The sequence below is a fragment of the Ursus arctos genome, unplaced genomic scaffold (assembly GCF_023065955.2).
Source record: "Ursus arctos isolate Adak ecotype North America unplaced genomic scaffold, UrsArc2.0 scaffold_15, whole genome shotgun sequence".
NCBI lineage: Eukaryota > Metazoa > Chordata > Mammalia > Carnivora > Ursidae > Ursus > Ursus arctos.
In genome coordinates this window covers 21,381,543-21,391,098 of record NW_026622819.1, presented here as the reverse complement: position 1 = coordinate 21,391,098, position 9,556 = coordinate 21,381,543, and positions in this window count along the sequence as shown.

The window sequence follows — 9,556 nt, the reverse complement described above, 5'->3', positions numbered from 1 at the left end:
AAAAGGAAATTTGGGGAGGCAAATGAGAGTTACTTTCAACTCAATCCACATTTATACTTCCCTTTTATTTTGAATTTGATCTTATCCTCTGCAATATCAAAATTTATTTTAAAAATTATATTTTAAACTCCCTTCATGGCAGACATTTTATTACCAGAAGAGGAATTGCACCACATTATTCTGCTTTTTTTTTTTTTTTTTTTTTTTAAAGATTTTATTTATTTATGTGACAGAGAGACAGCCAGCGAGAGAGGGAACACAGCAGGGGGAGTGGGAGAGGAAGAAGCAGGCTCCCAGCAGAGGAGCCTGATGTGGGACTCGATCCCGGATCGCCAGGATCACGCCCTGAGCCGAAGGCAGACGCCTTAACGACTGCGCTACCCAGGCGCCCCTACATTATTCTGCTTTTGAAGAACTAAGAAAGGAGACTTCAGACACACAAATACGGTATATTATCAACCTAAAGATAAAGAATGTCAGAGGCCATTAACACAAAATAAAATAAAATAATAAAATAAAATAAACATAAATTCTACAAATGGAGGATGATAAATGGGTGGGAGTTGTGATCTATGCTGAGCCTTGAAAAAGGTGAATACAAATGAGAGAAAATCATCTAGGGAGATGGATTCTCTATCCATTGAAACTTGGCTTAGGCCAGGTTACTTGAGCTGTGATATCTCCCCGGTTACTTCTGAACAAGAGCTTCAAATTGTGGGGCCCAGAGATGAGGTCAGGCAACTATAAAATCACAAGTTGGGAAGAAGCAGGCACTGATTAAAAACAAACAAACAAACAAACAAACAAACAAGAAACTAATCTAAACAGGGAAAATGTGCAAACTAAAACCTTTTATAATGAGCAATGAGCTTGCAAATAAAGATTACAAAGCAAGTGAGGGAAAAATGATTTAAAAAAAAGACATACAGATGGTGAACAGACACATGAAAAGATTCTGAACATCACTCATCATCAGGGAAATGCAAATCAAAACCATGATGAGATATAACTTCACACCTGCCAGAATGGCTAAAATGAACAACACAAGAAACAACAATGTTGGCAAGGATGTGGAGAAAGGGAAAGCCTCTTTCACTTGGTGGGAATGCAAACTGATGCAGACACTCTGGACAACAGTATGGAGGTTCCTCAAAAAGTTAAAAATAGAGCTACCCTATGACCCAGCAATTGCATTACTGGATATTTACCCAAAGGATAAAAAATACAGATTCGAAGGGGTACATGCACCCCAACATTTATAGCAGCATTATCTACAATAGCTAAACTATGGAGAGAGCCCAAATGTCCATCAACTGATGAATGGATAAAGAAGTTGTATGTGTATATATAATGGAATATTACTCAACTATCAAAAAGAATTAAATGTTGCCATTTGCAAGGATGTGGATGGAACTAGAGTGTATTATGCTAAGCAAAATAAGTCAGAGAAAGACAAATACCATACGATTCACTCATATGTGGAATTTAAGAAATAAAACAAATGAACATAGGGGAAGGGGGGAAAGGAGAGAGAAAGAAAAAGAAGCAATCCATCAGAGACTTAACTATAGAGAACAAACTGAGGGTTGATGGAGGGAGGTGGGTGGAGGATGGACTAAATGGATGGATATTGAGGAAGCCTTTGTTGTGATGAGCACTGGGTGTTACATGTAAGTGATGAATCACTAAATTCTACACCTGAAACCAATTTTACAATATATGTTAACTAACTTGATTTTAAATAAAAGCTTGAAATTAAAAAAAAAAAGCTTTCAAAAGCCCTCGTTATTAATTAAATAAACTTATAAAGGTTTTCAATAGTAGGGAATCTGAAAATAATTTCAAAATAAGTGTATTTAAATTTCTTAAAGAGAAGAATGGGTAAGTAAAGTGCTTAAAGAGCATATGATGACAGAAATCAGGAAATGGACCAAGGTAAGAAACCAGGTGGAAACTCCTTATAAAGGTAGATAAGAAAGATGTCATAACTGCCATGGGTGGGGAGGGAAGAGTTCCTCAATTAGATCAATTCTAGATTAATCTTAATCAAAAGAATCTATCATTTGGATATATTTAAGAATTCAGATCATAACAAGAATCTTCTTCTTGGTTTGTATGTCCAAGCCTAGAAAGCAATAACAAAGCTTAGATGTTCCTCTCAGTGATGGGTCTGAGAGTTGAGTATGTAAAGTTGTTAATGCTTAATGTGACAGGTTTCATACCTTGCAAAACTGTTTTTAACGACCAGGTTCTTGGGAATATAGAATTTCCCAAGATTGAAGACTGTCCCAGGATATTTCATGCTCCTACAAAAATCTCAGCTCTGCAGCCTGCCTTAGCAGAACATTTGTGACTATAACTCAGAAACTAGGGTATTGAGAATCTATTTCCTGATTTGGATTTACCTATGGGAATTTTCTTTTCTTTTTCTTTTTAAAATTCTCTCAGCAGTAGAATTACATTGTGTTCATAAATATTTTCCTATTTTCCACCATTCCTGATTTTAATATATGACATGCCTGAAATTCTTCTGTTTAATTATAAATATCTTCCTAACTTTTAAATGTCTATCTCTACAATATATTTTAAGTAATAGAGATTATACATTTTTTAAACAATGTAAATCTAGTATCTATCAGATAATAGGCGCTCAATAATGATTTGTTGTAAAAGAAGGATACTGTGGTTCTTTTCCTTTCCTGTACCTTTTGGTACATCTGTTTTTCAATTCACACATGTTTATACTGCACCATCTGAACACTTTTTGTTTCTTAACTCATTTGCAGAAAGTCTGCTACTTCCTTGTTTAACTGAAGTGAGTCATTCAAGTGAACAACCAAATATTTGACTCAGGCTTTAGGCAATGCAGTCCTAACATAGACATGGTATGGGACAGTGGGTTTAGTACAGCATTTCCCATCTAACCCAAGTTGACTTTCACTCAGGAATGGTGATTTCGGCTAATCCAGTGTATTTTCCACACAGCACCTAGAATGAACAGGAACATTCCTGATGACTTGTGTAAAGTAGAAATCTAGTTAATTCCTGCCACTTCCCTTTCTACTCTCATCCTAATGGTGAAAGAAAAGGTCTAAAAGAAGGGTGACTACTATATGATTGACTGTATAACTTAACATCTAAACAGGGACAATTTTCAGAGCCAAAGGGAGAATAAAATTAAATAAAATCATCTAATTTTAAAATATTTTTGTTTTACCAAACTTTATTTTATATATTGGAGGATGTAGTAAATATTTATATTACAACATATTCAAAAATAAAATTATTTCCAAAACAGAAACACAATTTGTAAGTAAACAAAATAATGATAATTAATGTATTTATTATTATTATTGCTATTATTTTACTTACATAAGCAATAAATGAAGAATAAAATGAGCAGAAGAAGTACTGTGCATATTCATTTATGTGAATTGGTTCCTTAGTTCTAGTTGTCTTTAATAACTTATATTTTTTGATCAATCTATTTTTCAATATGATCATATTATTTTGTATGAAAGCATCAGCAATCATCTTCAAATTTATATTTTATTTTTACAAAATTTGAAATTGAGACAATCCTTCCTTTAAGCTGTAATATTTTTCTTTGAAAAAGTGATTTCTCTAAAAGTGCTGAGCTGAAAACAAATTCTACTAATGGAGTGTTTTCTTTAAAGTTATTTTTTCCCTACATTTGAATGTGTAAATATTTACATTCTAGCCTTTTCCCAGATGCTGCATTTTTTCCTGAATGTAGAGTGTCTTTCCTTGACAAACATTTCATAAAATGAAGCACATTGAATAAGTTATCTCTACTTAATGACTATTAACAATATTTTTTTCTAGAGTTAGAGGCTGAAAAAAGTCAAAGCCTTTCTCAGTTTTATTCCATTTTGGTACAGAATATCCACTGATACAATTAAAAAACGTGTGTCCTATAAAAATATTATTCCAACAAGTTGAGAGATTCTATATTCACAATTAATCCACATACAACACTTCAGCTCTCCTCATTTAGTATTGTTAAGACCTCGCTTGCTTTTAGAAGGATAATTGTAAATGTCCTCTGGTTGAAATATTTGAAATATTTGTTTTCAACAAGTGCAATTCACTAAAAGCTTCAAGAGCTGTTTTTATCAGCTGTTTTAATTGTGGAATATTTTACTATTTCACTAATATTTTCAACTGATGTTAAACAAATTACAAGCAAAGGATATCCACCACCATTATAGCCTGTAGAGTGATTTACGACAGAATTCTTCAAGAGTTCAAACATTTCTAAAATCTGATTAGTGACAGACAATAAAAAGAAAAAGAGCAATTACATTTGGAACAAGTTGAAAGCAAAATCAAAATTTCTGCTAAGGGAGCAACACACTGATAACCTATTGCTCCATGTACAAAGAAAGCTTGGAACAGAAGATAAGTGAAGTCACTTTAGAACAGTAGTCATTTGATCCAAATGTAAAGTCAGGCTTCAAAAAGTGATATGCACAGACGTTTTTATATAGACACCTTAATAATTCCTTGTCTGGAGAGACAGTCTTAAAATAACCAAGTTATCATTCCTTCCACAGATTTATTTCTTACAGTTTCACATGATCAGGGTGATTCTTACAGCTTCCATAATGGATACAAATATCAACATTTTATTCAAGTTACATATTCATGAACAAATTTCTTGAGATATTGAAATCCAATACTTATATTTTTATTAAATGCACAATTTGTCCTTAGAAGAAAAGTTTATGTTGCATGTGAGAAGAATTGAGGAAGAAAAGAGTGTCTTGTTATAAAAAGAAAAACCTGAAAACACCCTACACTAAATGTGAAGTTAAGACAACAAATATAAAATAGTGCTGTTGCAAACAGACTATAGTCATCACTTAGCTATATGACATATATCCTAGATCTCCACCCTGTGAGGTAGCAGTCCCTAATCATTGATCAATGCCTTCTTGCCCTCTTGTCCCACATTCTGTCCCGTAATCCTTCTCAAGATAAGACATCGAAAGATAATGTTAAACTGTCTTTGGAGAGATACACACCTGACCCAGACCACAGCTGATTCCACAAAATGTGGGTAAATAGGAGTAAATAATCAAAATAAGAAAGAAAGAGAGAGGGGAGGGAGAGATCTTTCATGAGCCAAGGAATGCAATCTAACAACAGATAATCCCAAGGAATTCCAAGAATTCATGCTGATTGATTATTAGAGACAAGGTATAAAAAATAAGTATGCTTCAACTGATTAAAGTAGGAAAGAAGAATCTAAAATATGAATAAATTAGAAGATACCATAAAAATTCAGATTGTGGAAAACAAAGCATAGAATTAAAATTACTGTTGAAACGTTTAGTGACTTAATTTGAAAACACAATGAAACATATACAGATTAGCTCTTCTTTTGGAAAATGTATTTGAAGATCACCAGTGACCTGCCAACAATGAACTACATATCTCTGACCAACTTCCAAACCTTTTTGGCAAGAAATGTATTCTTGTTGTATGGGTTAATTAATTCTTGTATAAATGAGATACAAATAATAAAACAGTCAGTGAGACAGAAAAAAATGTATTGAATACTTTAATGAATGAGGATGATTATGTCAAGTAATTTTTTTTTAAAAGTTACTATTCTGACTTCACATATTATTTATTATATTATTAACTGCTTTTCTAGTCTATTATCTTGTTTTAGCATAAGCAACACAAACTAAATGTTTATTATTGCTCAGTTGAAGAGGTAAATATTTTTTCATTTGAAGAAGTAAATGTTGAAGAAAAAGAATTTCATGAAAGTCACATGCCTTAGTAATCAAAAATAAAATTTTAATGAAATGTAAGTATTTTTAGAAAAAAATTTTCTTGCAAATTGATTATCTGTTCATTATATGTAATATATATATATGTATGTACGTAACGTATTTATATATACATATATGTATGGAGAGAGGGATATTTCAATGGAAGTGTGGCTCACTCCAACAGACTACATAGTTGACTTTAGAGAATTGAGAAGGACAAAGCAATAAAGCTGTCTGAACTAGGAGAAGTGGACATTAGAAAATAATTTCAACAACACAATCTGAGATTATTCATGACATTTGATTTTACTACATCCTCATATTATCTTCTTAAGGTTTTTGATAATATTTCCAAAAGTACAATCTTATGTAGTATTTTACTTTTTAGGTAAATATGTTAATATATTTACCTGCTTGACACAGAGTAACATACTTTGAAATATACTATCTTTACTCTCTAGAAAGGTGCCCCCAAAAGTCTCTCTATGTGTATGTATGACTCAGACTACAATTAAAAGTAGAGTCTACTAAAAGAAATCCTCATTGACTCTATTCTCCAGCTGAATTGACTACTTTAAATTTAAAAAGGGTTAATGTAAAGAACTTTTTGTGTTATTGCAACAATTAGATTCAGCAAGTTATAATATGTACTAAATTGTTGAATTTTTTAAAAATGGAGGAAATAGTTATTTCTGGTTCAAAGACATATATACTTATAATATATGTCTATATAATTTTAATAGTTAGAATTAGTTAACATAGTTAAATGGAAAGCATGGTAAATATAATCTGAAAAGACTATTGCTGATTTTTACTGAAACAGAAGGCAACTAAAAATAATTAATCATTCTCTTATACAAGAGGAAGGATTTGGATTAAAGTTATAATTGGCACAGTAACAGTTCTGAACAGAGCAGAACAAAACACAGCATCTGCTTACTAAGTAAAGACTACAAGGAACAACTTCTCCATTAGTGCAGAATTCAGTTAATGTTGTAGGTGACATCATATACTCCTGCTACAGAGTAATCTCCTATGCATATCTTTTTATGTCATAGAAACAAGTAAAAATGTCTGTTACATCTCCAAGTGCAAGCATTATAAATAGATTTAGCAATTCACAATGTGTAGAATAAGATAATTTTAAGCAAATTGCACATGAAGCTTTTATTATTTCTATAATCAATTATCTTTTACCAACAATAAGATATTTGGATATGGATTTGATATATTTCTGTTTAAGTTCCAGCCAGGTGTGCTACTTACCATTTATATGATTTATGCAACTACAGGTTTTTTTTTCCTTTTCAGAAACATTAATTAATAACTACTTTACAAAGTTATCATATTAATTGGAATAAATATGAAAAAACTTATGAATTGTAATGCTTTATATAAATGTGGTCTTCATTTTCCCACAAAGAATGGCAAGATCCTAACTGTTATTACAATAGCACAAGTGATTTCTTCAAATGTATTATATTATAAGGTGCTTTGGAACATTTGGAATGTAAGAGAAGGAAATTCCACTCAAGTAACTTCATCTTTCATCAATATTCTTTTCCCACAATAAAAAATAACTTACACTGAATTTTTCCTATAATCTACTGATTATTTTGAATGGGCATTACTGACAATCAGGTCATAAGCTACCTGACGAAAGGGTTATGATGTTTAATTTTTAAAAAATATTTATTTATTTATTTGAGAGAGAAAGAGAGACAGAGATAAAGAGCACGAGCAGAGGGGAGAGACAGAGGGAGAAGCAGACTCCCCACTTAGCGGGTAACGCGATGCAGGGCTCAATCCCAGAACCCAAGTTCATGACCTGAGCCAAAGGCAGATACTTAACCAACTGAGCCACCCAGGTACCTCAGTTATGATGTTTCAAGTGGTTAAGCAATCTAAGAAACTAGAATAGTTACACTTCCATCACGGCAGGGGTAGTGTATTGCATTTCTTTGGTGTATAATTATACCTAACATGATTCATCAATTTGTTATTGATTCATAGCAAATTACTACATAATTTAGCATCTTGGAACAACCATTTTTGTGTTCACAGATTCTGGGATCAGAAATTCTGATCAAAAGAAGAAGGGACATCTTGCTTCTATTACATACTATCTTGAGGCCTTGACTAGGAAGACTTGAAGGCTTGGAGTCTCCTGATGGCTAGGGACTAGAATCATCTGAAGGCTTAATTCACTCGAAATTTTGTATTTCGGGTCACATGACATGACGACCAGGATGGCTATCCAGAGTACCACCAGGTGGCCTCCCCAAGTATCCTGGGCTTTCTCACAGCATGGTGGCCTTGGGACAATTGGACTTCTTATATGTCAGCTCAGGGTTCTAGCCTTGAGAGTTCTGGTGACCGAGATGGAAGAAAGATGAATTGCATTTTATAATTAAGCCACAGAAGTCACAGAATATAACTGCTGCCCTATTCCCTTGGATAAAGGAGTTAAAAGTTTGCCAAAACAAAAGAAATATAGATTCCCACCTCTCAATGGGATAAGTACCAAAAACTCTGTACATGTCTTTTAAAACTACCATACACATAACAGTGTGTGTGTGTTTATGTACATATGAATATCTGTGCATATATTACTAACTGTATACACATTTTTATCATAGAAATATGTACATTGGTTTAATTCATGATTATATTGTAGTTTAGTAAGGAGAGCCAATGATGGATGTGTATCTGTGGATCTTTGGGAAGTATATTTTTCAGCTATGACATCCATTAAATTTAAGTGTTAAAATTAAAGCTGAAATTAGAAATGTACAAGAAAATATACAATCATAATACCCTCATTAAAATGGTAGAATGGTTTAATAAGAATTTATGTGTACCAAATATAAACTCAATAAATTTATCATTATCTTATATTTTTAAATTTTTAATTTATTTGCACATCTTATGAAAGAGGTAACAGATTCTAATATTCTTACCTATCCTTTTAATTAATAATAATACATGTATTCTAGTTGAAATCCCACATGTCTTTAAATGATAGGATATGAAATAAAAATATTTCAAAACTGCCATCTTATAAAATCTCCAAGGAGCAGGGGCGCATAGGTGGCTCAGCCATTAAGTATCTGCCTTCCGCTCAGGTCATGATCCCAGAGTCCTGAGACTGAGCCCTGCATCGGGCTCCCTGCTCCGTGGGGAGCCTGCTTCTCCCTCTCACACTCCCCTTGCTTGTTTTCCCTCTCTCGCTGTCTCTCTGTCAAATAAATAAATAAAATCTTAAAAAAAAATCTCCAAGAAGCAGGGCTAGACTTGATTTAGTTGATTTAATTTTCATTAAGCTGAGTACAGAAGCTCTTAAATGAAATCAGACACCTGATTTCTGCCCATAATACATGTGTCCATCTGTAGGTTGGGTGCAGACTTGGGATCACTTCACCCTTCCAGAAGCTGTGAAAGTACCATTAATAAAATGTTTCTGCTTTGCACTGTAGTATACTATTTCACTAAAAATAAAACAGACATTTTACCTTTGATCACCCATTTCTTGTCATTATATACACACATGATTTAGTGGTAAAAAAAAAAAAGTTCAAATATTCATCAAAGTAAGTGATTTTAGGGGGAGTTGCATATATTTTTCTTTCACAATGTTTTCTCTTAATATCCAGCTCAACAATTTTGGTTCTTGAATACTGGATTTAGACATTTGAGCAATGTGTTACCTCCTGAATAAATTAGTGTGATTTTCAACATATAGAAATCTA